At 47.3% G+C, this 12445-nt stretch overlaps 1 protein-coding gene across 4 annotated transcripts in view; it reads left to right on the top strand.

Annotated features, from left to right (window-relative positions):
* The first annotated feature begins 1665 nt into the window (after positions 1-1665).
* LOC149361226 (uncharacterized) overlaps positions 1666-12445 on the top strand; it is a 196506-nt gene continuing 185726 nt past the window's right edge. For all 4 annotated transcript variants that reach the window (XM_089572636.1, XM_089572635.1, XM_089572638.1 and 1 more), the window contains exon 1: positions 1666-2169. The gene's annotated coding sequence lies outside the window, so the exon portion shown is untranslated. The remainder of the gene's footprint in view (positions 2170-12445) is intronic.

Below are 12445 nucleotides of genomic sequence, written 5' to 3' on the forward strand. Positions count from 1 at the left end.
AGGCATAAAACATTACCATACAGGGATCACCCCGTGACATTCGCCTACGATCGCTATACGGACGTAGAATTAAATTTCTTCTCTCATGCTGTTTCTGTTTCAACAGAACGAAGACTGTGCCAGTGTAGGCCACGTGAGGCATGAAAAAAAGGCTGCAATATAACCGCCTTACGTCATTTTTTGTCTTTATAAACCTCAAATCAGGCTGGTTTAAAGGTGCTCTGATATATATCTTCGAAGACAGCACATCAACTCCCTCAATCATTGCATTGTGTTGTCGTGAAAACCTGAGCCTAATAATACACTTATACACGCAGCACAGGACCCACAATCATGCGCGGAAGTTGGCGAGTCCTTCCAGGCGACTTTTTTCATGATCGCACCTTCATCCGTCGTTCGCACCTGCGTATTCAAGAGGAGAGGTGGCTATTGGTTCGATTTTTTCATACGTCAGGCAGCTACCGTGGCCGCGTCCAATAACCGCGTAGCTCAGGGGGGTCAAGAAGCTCTGCCCCCGTAAGTGGAGCCGGAGGAACACGGACCTTCCAGCGTGCAAAAAGTGACGAGAGGGGACGGAAAGGCGCGCAGACGCTGAAATTCAAATATTGACTACAGATAACTCAGCTTCAACAAAGCTAATTAAAAAAAAAAAAAAACTTCCTGCAGAATATTCGTGAAGCAGGTGATTTAACAGCATCCAAGGCATACTGCAACCTCATTAAAGCCCCTTTCAGAGCCACTTTAAACGTTGTAGTGCATTAAAACTACGTATAAGCGATTGTATTAGTTTTTTTTCATGCTTCATGTGACATAAATGTATTACACGTCACAGCCATCGTTCGATTGGTGAAACTGAACAGTGGGAAAAAAAGAAATTTCGTTATAGCTTACTTAGCGATCGTAGGGAATACAACGTAGTGGTCCATGTTTACTAATGTCTAATGCATCATGGGAAAGAAGGAAACATGTAAGCGAAGATTTGGTGTTTGAACACACTTAACGTTATGTTTATTTTTGTTTATTTATTTATTAACAATACTGCAGAGTCGCATGACTCCAAGCGGAGTGAGCACAAGAAAAATTACACACAATAAAAGTTGCACCACAGAAAAAGCATCAAATATATCACACCAGGACGTGAACTAAAGCAAACGAAATCGGACACAGGATTTTCCTTGCATTAATGAAAGTGAACGTGTCAGAAGAAATGCTTCTGTTGGGGTACCAAGGAACCTAATAAATTGAAGTAAACCTTAAGGAAGGTAACAGCAGCGCAAAAAGACGGGGACACAAGAGACACACAACCAACAGGACTGGCGCTGGTTGTGTGTCTCTTGTGTCCCCGTCTTTTTGCGCTGCTGTTACCTTCCTTAAGATGAACCACCGACTAGCCCATACAAAAATTTTGATTGAAGTAAACCGCGTGAGCGTATGCGTTCCTTTGCGGGATCGTAAAGACGGTAAAGAGAACGTCGAAAAGCGCGCTCTCTAGATCTCGATGGTCCTGCCGCTCTGCGGTGCTTGCGCCCCCTTTGTAGCGTTCAGTCACCACCAGTCTCTACAGATGGCGCCACATCAACTAGCCGAGCGTCTTGCCAGCCTTTCACCGTTTGTGTTTTGATCACCGTTTGGTTTTGATACTTCGTTCCGCGTTTTCCTCTCCCCCGTTTACAATGGACGGATGATCCCGCGCTGTGCCTGCCGTTCCTGCCGCATCTCCCGCAGAGTGGTCGCCGGTGAGCGTAGCGACTGCAGCCGTGCTCGTAACCGTTCAGTTTTTCGGGCAACGCTGCTTCTGCGAGGCTCGTGCGAAACTGCACGTTCGTCCACGATCTTGGAGTAGCGGCCACAGGGCAAGGTCCTCGCGAAGAACCGCTGCTCGCCACTGCTGTTGCTGCTGCGGACGTTCACATTTCGGCCGGCCGCCGATTGGCCTGCACGCTTTGGCGGGATCACGTTTGAAATCTCCACCACGATCAGCGGCGCCGCGCCAGACCGGATAGCTGTGGTGGTGCTCCTGTGGGAAAAAGAGCGGGCCCTGTGTTTTGCGCGTGATCTGCCGTGTGTTGGCCGCCGGGGATACCGTGGACAAGGCGCCGCCTCGGCCGGATTACGTGCGTGCCTTGTGGATTTGCGACCACAGGGCAGCCGGGCGTCGACGACCCATCGGTGAGTGCCGTGTTGTGCCGGTCTAGGCCTATTGTTAGCTCGGGGAAAATGCACGGCGCGCATCTCACCCTCGCGCGGCACCGTCGTCGTGCCGGGCCGCGGCGAGCCGTTTTGCACGCCCGCTAAGAGCGAGGGCCCGTTTTTGTTGTGCTGTCGTTGCCGGTCGTGCCTTTTTCCCTCTCAGTGCCGTACCGGCCGACGATGCTACGTCGTCCCCTCATCCCGCGTCGGTGTTGCGTCCCACGACGACGGCTCGCCGAAACAGGTCCGTGCGTTTCGTTCCTGTTTCGTCGTGAGCGAGCAGTGTTTACACTCGTAGCGCCACGTTTGCCGGCGCTCTGCGCTCGATCACGGCCTACTAATCGCTCCGGTTTGGCGCGTGCTCATCTGTGCAACGAGATCATCCTGCGCGGTCCGAACGCGTGCGCGCACTCAGACAGTTGCGCGTAGTGCAGCCGAGGAGCCCCGGCCAATTTTGTCGCCTCGTTCTCCGGCGGGATGCGACGGACTCGCTCGCGTCTTCCTCGTGTGCGCGCAGTGGTTTAATTTGGTACTCAGGGGAGCGTGACAATGACATGTGGCGTGCGGGAATTGAAGTGCGGCAATTACGGCCTTTTTTATGTTTTTTTTTCGGTAGCGAGCGCTTTTTTTCTGTCAGCCGCGGCGGTCGCATCGCGGCTTTGCCTCGAGCATTGGCCTGTTCTCGGTCGACGAACTTCTTGCGGCTTCGTTCTCAGTTGGCTCGTTTATCACTTTGCTGGCACGCGCACTTGATTGTTTCGCTCGGGGCTGAATTTTGATCTGCGGCGACGGCGCAGTGTCTATGTGCGGTTGATGCAAGCGTAAGTGAGGGGAACGTAGAAAAAGACGGTCATTTTTTTTACAGAAGTAAACAGAACAGGGTTGCTTTCGTATAACTTTTCATTCAGTGTGCACCTGCAATCTTCCTTGTCCAACAGGCTCAATTGTTCGAAAGCAACTGCAGCCTTCCACTACACCAACTGTGTGGCTATCTCTGGATTCCAACTTTCCAATATTAAGATTCCTTGGCTGGCTTTATTCCAACCCAACATAATCAGTTGCAGTTTTCTTATTTTGTTCATTCCCATCTATTAAAGTTTGAAACGACCTTCCTGCCAACTTTGCAACGTTAATGGATCGTCACCAATTCAGTTATGTCATCCAACAGTACCTTCAGTTATTAAATGCTATTTTTTTTCACATCACTTATACAACATTCTAGAGCGGGGTCCCATCGTGTACCATAAACAGGTATGCTAATGTATGCAAAGCTGTTTGCATTTATGAATTAAGTGTCTGGAAGGTCAAACAGCCATCCCAAAAATCGAGAGCTGTAGGATATCAAAGGCTGTCTTTTCAGAAAGCTTCTTCAAGAGAATTGTGCTCAATATATTTAACTTTCTCCGTACTTCTTATCCAAAGAACAAGACATTCCTGCTTAAGAAAAAAAATATCTCACTATGCCCTGGCTTGCCATGAAATTTATCATCAACTTTGTTGTGATGTATCAGCCTAATGGAAGTCGGCCTTTCTTTACAACCTTTGTGAGTACCACTTTTAGGAGGCTGCTCAAACCCACTTTGCTTTCAGCACAGCTGTAGTCTCCACAATCAACAGGTGTGAGAAAGGCGTGCATTGTGCCACTCGTAGTCCCAGGTTACTGCCGCCTTGGTTTTGCAATTCATTGCTTGATCTGTGGCTCTGGACTTTTAAACTGTAGTGCTTCTGCGTTGTTCTTTTGGCACAGATCCCAGAGCCAGGTCTACACTGCCATTCACTTCAATATGGTCCTTTTGGTATAGATTGTCGTTAGTTTCAATAGAGTTGTTGGAAAATTTTTAACATTTTTCTTGGCAGTGCAGTCGCATAAACATGCATCAGCAATAACTGAAAAAGAGCCACAAACGCGATTTTTGCAAACATCCTCATTGTCCCTTTAGTATCGTGTGCTGTGTGTGCCATGAATGAAAGGAGAGCAGTTGCTCAGTCACTGATATTGGCATCAGTTTCGGCAGAAATACTGCAGACGCATAGGAGAGGACATACATATTTGCGCTCTCTTGGCTGTGCGTATTGTTAGTGTGTATATGGATCGCAATCATTCACATACCTTCCTCAAATTCACCTTCCGTTACTGCAAGGCCTATTTTGAGGTAGAATTATGCTAGGCCCCTATACCCTGAGGTTTTTGCTGGCAGAGGTGACCATGGTCAATTAACGAGTTTCTTCCAGAATGATAAAATTTTCCAGTCTGTTTTGTAACCTTAAAATCTTTTGTCAAAATATATTGTGACGAAGAAGACAAAGCTGGCAGTGGCTGGAGCGCTCTCGCTAGGCCAGCGGCCATTAAATCGTCTCATAACCATCTGTCAACCTGTCTCATTCTTCGGCTGGTCGTCACGTAACAATATTATCGGATCTTGATGCTAACTTTTAGGTCCCAGTTTCATACTTGTCATAATTTTTAACTTAGTTCACTTGTTTAGGGATGGATGCAAAGTTATATTAAAATGCATTATGGTTTTGACATCTTATTGAAGGAAGCAAAGTAAGCGTCAAGTATGTATGTATAGTAGTCCGGTCGTCAAACTTTCTGAAATCTGCACTATTGCTTTTGAGCTCTGTCCAGGTTGTCCTTAGGTGTGTACATTGCCTATTGTTAAAAATTCAGTTATTTAAAAAGTGTCAGTACAATATGAGACTAATAACGTCAAGTTCTCTGTCTATAAACACAATTCATTTGAAATAACAAGGCGCAGTGCTTCCTGATGAGACAAGTGGAAAAAACTCTGCACTTGTTAAAGTGCACTTTTGATATTAGCATGTGCATAAACTGCAGTTTTGTTTGTCTACTGTTCCTAAACAAACCTCACTCATTTCCTTTCTTTTCCTTTTTTTGGGCCTTTAGAATGCAGAATCAATGGGCCATTTTTTTTATATCCTTTACATTTGAAACTTAGGTTGCAAATTTTAACATCTAAATTTTTTGCAATGTAAGTTTAGCCCTGAATATTTGATATTAAAGAGCCAGTTTAGCATCACTGTTGGGTGCTGCTTAGAACAGTGATAATTGAAAGGATGGTGTGGACACTAGACATGTCTGTCCAGTGTTCAGGCGAAAACCCCAAGGTGGAGTAGATTTTGTGATAAGGAAGTAATTACTCATTGACATCCATCAAAGCGCAGCCATATGGCTACAACTTGCACAGAAACTTCGTAGTGTAAGAAAAAATTCTGGTCAGGGGTTTGAACTCGGGAACTCACTGGGGCAGCCAGTCTACTAACTGTGCTGACCAGGATGGTTGCCGTATGGTAGGGTGGGAGTGACCTGATCAGTAACTTTGAGAACAGTGCTGGACCCTAGTTCGAGTTACTGGTCAATTTCTTCTCACCCTACCACATGGTAGCCGTTCTGGTTAGCTCAGCTGGTAGATGACTGCCCCTGTGAGGTTGTGGTCCTGGGTTTGAACCCCAGATGAGGACGAATTTTTTCTTCAACTCTGAAGTTTCTGTGGAAGCAGCATAGCTGCGTTTAGGTCGATGCTACTGAGTAATTACTCCCTTATTACAAAACATGTCTTTGAAAGCTGATATTTAAAGCTGGTTACATAACATATCATATGCGTAAGTATTTCTGGGTAACATTTTATGTGAAGAGACATTCATACAGAACAAAAAAGTAGTTCAGAAAAATGTTTTCACCTGAAAGCTGGATGAACGGCACCCAGTTAGAAAGTGCTTGGAGTAGTAATTATTGGTGCATAGACTGGACAGGCATAGTGGATCTTTTGAAAATTTTATAAAACAATTGTTATGTACAATTTCCATTTTTTGCCCCCAAGCTATTATGACTGTTCATTCGTCAAACAGAATTATTTTGTGAAGAAAGAAATTATGCTCCAAACTTTTTTGCTAGAAGCGGTAGTGGTAAGGACTTTTTTTGTAAATAATGAAAAAAAATGGGCGCTGGCCATGAAGATTGCCATGTATTTGCTAAAAACACCTGATGTGCAACTGGTGCTAAGGAATGGTATAAGGCAGAAGATAGACAGGTAGAACAAAGATAGGAGGGATAAGGAGAAAGGATAGCACAGCGGATTAGGTATCCAATAACCACGTGCATGTCATATTAAAACCAGCAGGGTGAAATCAAAATGCTGTAAATTACTTAATTTTTGCAGGGAACTAATTTTCTTGTATTTTGTGAATCGCGTAAAACTCGAAAATATTATTTCCTGAAATAATTTTGGCTAATAATTTGAAAGAAAAAGTACTTGAAAGAGAGTGCGTTCTTTCAATGTTCAATATGTATATAATAAAATTAACGCTGCCAGGTGGAATTAGTACATACTTGGAGACGGTTCATAATGCCTAACATATGGTATCTATTCTGTGCAGCGTCTGTATGCCCTTTGAGTTCACTATACTCTTCAGTGAGTTATGTGGCATCAATGAGCCATCACACATGCTCTAAATCCAACTTTACATCCACTGCAGTTTGTCCTTGCTGCTGTGTTTTTTGTATACGCTCAGCCTAGTAGTGTGAGACTCTGTCTCACCCCAACAGGGGCGCATGGAGAGGTCTATTTCAGTTCTGTTTCACAAAATATAATGCTGGCGAAATATTCTTAGGCTGCGACTTTAACTGGATTCACTAAGCTTTGAGCTTGCGAAAAATAAGTAGTTTGTAGTAGCTGCTTGCGTGCAAGTTCACTGTACAGGGCAAGGGGTACAGCTGTCATGGGTGTGCTTAGCAATGCGACTTTTTGGGGGGGATTCTGTGCTGCGTGACAAAGCCCAAGTTTAATGCAGGAAATGCCAAAATGGATGATGGTTGCGAGAAACAGCAGCATTTTTGGATGCTCCCTGGCAGGGCATAAGGGATACTTCGCTTTGCCCCCTTTTTTTTTCCCTTTTTTCATATTTCTTCAGCCCCATTTGTATTTTGCAGGAGTTTTGCGAGTGTTCTGCTTGCCAATGCCGGTAAGGTTATACTGGTCTTCTTGCAGGGTTGTATGGCTGCATCATATCAGTGTGTTCACAGTGCCTGTCAAACTGCAGCTGTGATATACAGTAGCTGCTACTCAACCCTGCCTTCCTGGCAAAAGAGCTAGAATGCAGCTGCTTCAGTTGCGCTTTGTATGTCCATAGTTAGCCATTCACAGCAACTTATATTAGGCTTAGAATATTGTTTCTACATAGTCATCGTAACTGTGCGCCACAGCAAACTCCATGTACAGTCAGGCCCGAATGAAACACGAACACGCATATGTCATACATTTCTGCTTTGCAGCGAGATATTCCTTTACAACCTATTTTCGATTATGCATTTCAGTAGGCCCTTTACCCAGACACATGAATCAGGCTAGTTGTACACTTCAGCTGAAAGTAGGCAGGTAAAATATTTTGTTTTCTCAACATGCTCTGTTCGCATTTCATTCCGGCCTGACTGTACATAGTGACGAGAAATGATCAGCCTCATTTTAAGACAGAGTAATTTCCAGAGCATTCCATATGCAGTAACAACTGTCAGATGCGGAAAGTGATGAGCAGTTTTCTTGCAAACTATAGTTATCATCCAGAATGTGTGAAATGTCAAGTGGAAGCAGTGCAGTGATATTAGGAAATGGCCACTGTGCGGGAAAATAGTTTTTTGTTCTTGGATTATGTAGAGCTCAGCAGTGTGCGCTAAGATAACAGCGCCTGTTGCCCCGAAGCCGTTTACGTTTTTCCGCATTCTCTGTTTATTGCCTGTGGCACGTGGCCTTTTTATCGTCTTGTCACGCGAGACGCGACCCAAGCGCTCTAGAGCGATCACGATTGCTCTTTGCACTTTCTACGATGTGTTCGAGGTGGTCGTCGGTGTCTTCGGCGCCTTGCCTCAACTTCACTGCGTTTAAACTGGTTCGCTCTTTAAAGCCGTGTAGTGCGGCATAATATGTGTGCTTTTTTTTTCGCACTTAACCGAAATAGAGCCTTCTGAGACTGGGGAGCGCTAGGTTCTAGACAAGGGAACAACACACACAAAGGAACAACACGAGACACGAGTGCAAACTTGCAGCTGAGATTATTTTCGACATCACGTAAATTTATACACATCTAATCATGGGACAAACAAACATAAAAGTGTTAAAACCAGCCAAGATAGCTGAGCAGTCGAAAACCATGCAAGATACAAGCTATCCTCGCAAGTTATGAATTTTAGACTTGACCAGCTAAAAACAATCTTTCTTTTTTTTTTTGTTAAAACCACGGACGGTTCTCTACCGTACCCTCCACCGTCCTTTACTGTATGCACTGTATGCGGTCTCAGTATGCACGACCAACTAGCCCCCTACAAAGCATTATTGACGAAATAGAGCGTGTCAGCTACGCAGGAAGTTCAGCTCCAATGCAGTGTGTGTTGTGTTGCAATTCCTACGGCGCCCAATTCGAACCATGTACTCTATTACATTGTCCCGTGCGCCGTCCTTTGCTTCGTTATCAAAAACGACGGCCACGCAATGCGTAACCTGCGCTTTTTTTTGCACCGAGCGAGCAGTGACAAAGAGGACGGCTTTCTGTCTCTGCTTGTGAACGCAGTAGTGTTCAGGCTGCAAAAGATCCGGCGTGGTCGTCGGCGTTGTGAGCGAACAATACGCGTCACATGCGTCACGTGACCTTGTGACATCATTACAACCTGCCCATCAGATTGTGAGCCGACCGGTGTGGCATTTTGCAGCTAAATTAATGATTCAGTGGTTACTCGGTAAGAGCAACTAGGATCACACAAGCCTCACCGGTGGCAGCACCGGTCATCGCAGGGCAGTGACGCATGGCTTAACCGCCGCATCACTGCGCCAGGAGTGTTATGGGGACCCCTGGGGATCTATGAAGGTAAAGTCTAGGATGACCAATCCCGCATATGCGGGCAATAATCCGTTCACGCTATCGCGTCATACCCTTGACGCGGAGCTTAAATGGCGCCTCCAAATTTTTGTGTTTGCACAGTTACCTATGTGATAGCGACTTCTCCTTCATTGCAGAATGTTATATGGCATCGTTCTGTTCGTGGCTACGAACTCGCCGTTGACCCTAATCACCAGACTGTGGTAACTGGAAAGGTTAATACTGAATTTTCGTTAATTAGACAGCTAATTAGCATTCTTTTCAATATGACGGCTGCCGCACTTGTCCGTTTGTTCCTAAAAAGTTTTTTTTAATTTCGATCACACAATTTCCAGAATTTTTTTAAAGGACACTTGAAGGAACACTTAAGTAAGGCAATTTCATGCAGTTAATTTTACGAGTGAAAAATTGATTCTCTGCCTCTTTCTGTGTACGTTGATGTTTGTCCGGCTGTAGAAGATGCATTTAATGGTAAAAAAATTGGACCTAAAAATCTTCCCGGCAGTCGATTCAAACTGGTGACATCCTCACCGAAAAGGACGCGTTGCCTACGTTTTTGAAGTAAATGGTGGTGTAGCGTGGCCTCCGGGATCCGCAAGATATGTTCGGTGTCGACGCAAACAGTTTACTTGCGAAATCGGCCGGGGATGGCGACACCTGCAAACCGTTTCTTTGTCTTTTCTTATAAAATTTCCCCTTTTCTGTGAGAGTGGTCTGTTTTGAATACCGTAGACTATCGATACGGGTTAACTTGCGTAATATCCGAAACAGCGCTTTTTCGTTTTAGGGCAGAAACGACCTCAAAATTCGCCCTTTTATGCACACTGGTTGTTCTCTTGCATGCTGCAGCCACTTGTTCGTCCAGGATTGACGACATTGCGTAAATACCTCAAATGGATCCTATCCCACACACAGCTATTGTGGCAGCGTCCGGCCGTCCTAGCCTTTCAGGATGGGCTTTTGTGGTGAACCCGTATCGCATATTTATTTCCCTTCTCACAATCAGTGCTGCCATTCGTGAATGGCCGTGAACTGCTCACTCGCGCAGCCGCTGACGGCGCAAGCCACCGGAAGGAGGCGAGTGAATGCACTTCCGCTGGTGCAGTGGGTTACCCGCGGCAGCGGCGGTTGACGGTGTCGTCTGTCCCCGCAATAACACCGGGAAGGATGAGGCGAAACGGAAAAAAGAAAGGGCGGGAGGCCGAATAGCCGAGGCCACTGGTTAGCGGGTGGACGAGGCATCCGTCCGGATGCGTTGGCGCCGTTTCTGTGCGGCTGTGATGGATCGACGGCCGCTTCCGCTTGTGCGCACTTGGTCGCTGTTCGCGGTGCGACGACGGGACGGTGGTGACGGCAGTCGCCTACTTTTGACGGCTCTGCCGGCGACGGGAACGCCCGCGGAAGTGTGCCTCGTCTAAACGTTAATTGGGCCAGGAAGTTAAGCCTCGCGGTCTAACGTCATTCTGATCGCCGCCTCGTTCGTCCCGGTTCTCGCGACGGCTACTCCCGGTTTTACGAAAGCGTCGCTTATATCGAAGCTTCTCGAATTCACATTCTGTCAGTCTGTAGAGTAGAGCGGTTTTCCCGCTCTCTGGTACGAGAGTCTCCTTTGTAGCTCCATGCAAGGGCTTGCGTGCTGTTGAGCCTAGCACTTAATTTTTTTTTATTTTTCGGAGCTCCACTTACCCACTACGCTTCTCACGACTCGCGCGCTGCGTAACTTCCTCGGTTGCCTTCCTGGTCGACCCGCTCGCGAGGCACCGGCTGCGTCGCCAGCGGCAATCAGCTGCCGTTGCAGCGCATGGCAGAGGGACGTGCCGTGGTAGTTGCGGCTAAACTGTGCACGCTATCAAAACTGTATCCGCCTCGTGCGCAGTTTGCGCTGCCATTCTGTACCGCGTACCGTGTGACTGTGCGTGCGTTTCGCGGTCGGTGAACGTTGTGGCGGCGTCGATGTGTGTTGCGTGGTTGCCCGCGGTCTGGACGACGCGTTCGGTGTGCTGGTGAGCTCTCGAAGACGGCTCAGCAGGACTCCGCTTCAGCGGTCAGCAGTCCGCCAACGAAAGCGATAAAGGCTCGCAAAAAAAAATATCCAAGTTCCCCCACGCAGTTCAGTCATCTGCACAAACAGTGCAGATGACTGAACTGCGGTCGTCAACGGAGACCGTCGCCGCCACGTTGCTGCCTTCGTGGCGTAAAATTGGTAAATTAGTAAATTTGTTTCTGAGGAAAGGAAATGGCGCAGTATCTGTCTTACATATCTCGATGGACACCCGAACCGCGCCGTGAAGGAAAGGAGGAAGGGAGGAGCGAAAGTAGAAAGAGAGATAGAGGTGCCCTAGTGGAGGGCTCCGGAATAATTTAGACCACCTGGGGATCTTTAACGTGCGCTGACATCGCACAGCACACGGGCGCCTCTTGCGTCTTGTGTCGGCAAGCTGATGGAGACGATGGTGCGTGACAGACTCTCCGATTATCTCGAAACACAGCACATTTTTGCGGACACTATGTTCGGTCTTCGTCCTCACAAGTCAGCACAGGATATACTTCTGCAGCTCCACCACGACATTTTAGATCCTGTAGAATGTCCCCACAACGACAAGGTGGTCCTGGCCTTGGATCTTAAAGGCGCATTCGACAACGTCAAACCTGAAGTAATTCTGGACCACCTCAGTAACACCAACTGTGGCCACAAAACATTCCATTACATGAGACAATTTCTTACAGACCGTCAAGCCTATATACGCATACAAGATGCGGAACACGGGCCATACACCATCGGCTCGAGGGGAACACCTCAAGGCGCGGTCCTGTCTCCCCTGCTCTGCAATTTGGCAATGCTTCGTCTTCCCTCCAAATTGTCTTCTCTGCCCGCGATACATCACGCTCTTTGTGCGGATGACGTTACAATCTGGGCCACGCAAGGTAACCTGGGCCACATGGAGTCCTGCCTGCAAGCAGCGGCGACCCTAGTCGACGACTACGCGGCTTACTGCGGACTCCAGTGCGCCCCAGCTAAATCAGAATTTGTGCACTTACGTCCCTCCCATCGGAACACAACACCGCTTCGCATCAGTCTCCCCTCGGGACCGATCCGGGAGACCAAGGAGATCCGCGTCCTTGGCCTCTTCATACACCACCAACGCAGAGTCGACACCACCCTAGCCAAACTTCGCACGGTGGGAGACCAGGTAGGCCGCATGGTCCGCCGGGTCTCCAACAAGCGGGGCGGATTACGAAGCAAGGATGCACTGCGGCTTGCCCATGCTTTCGTAATGAGTAGAATCCTCTACTCAACTCCCTACTTGCACCTGCGCAAACACGATGATGACCAACTGGAGGTCATCCTGCGGAAAGTCATCAAGCG

The sequence above is a fragment of the Amblyomma mixtum genome, chromosome 2 (genome assembly GCF_055824585.1).
Source record: "Amblyomma mixtum isolate Tamu chromosome 2, ASM5582458v1, whole genome shotgun sequence".
NCBI lineage: Eukaryota > Metazoa > Arthropoda > Arachnida > Ixodida > Ixodidae > Amblyomma > Amblyomma mixtum.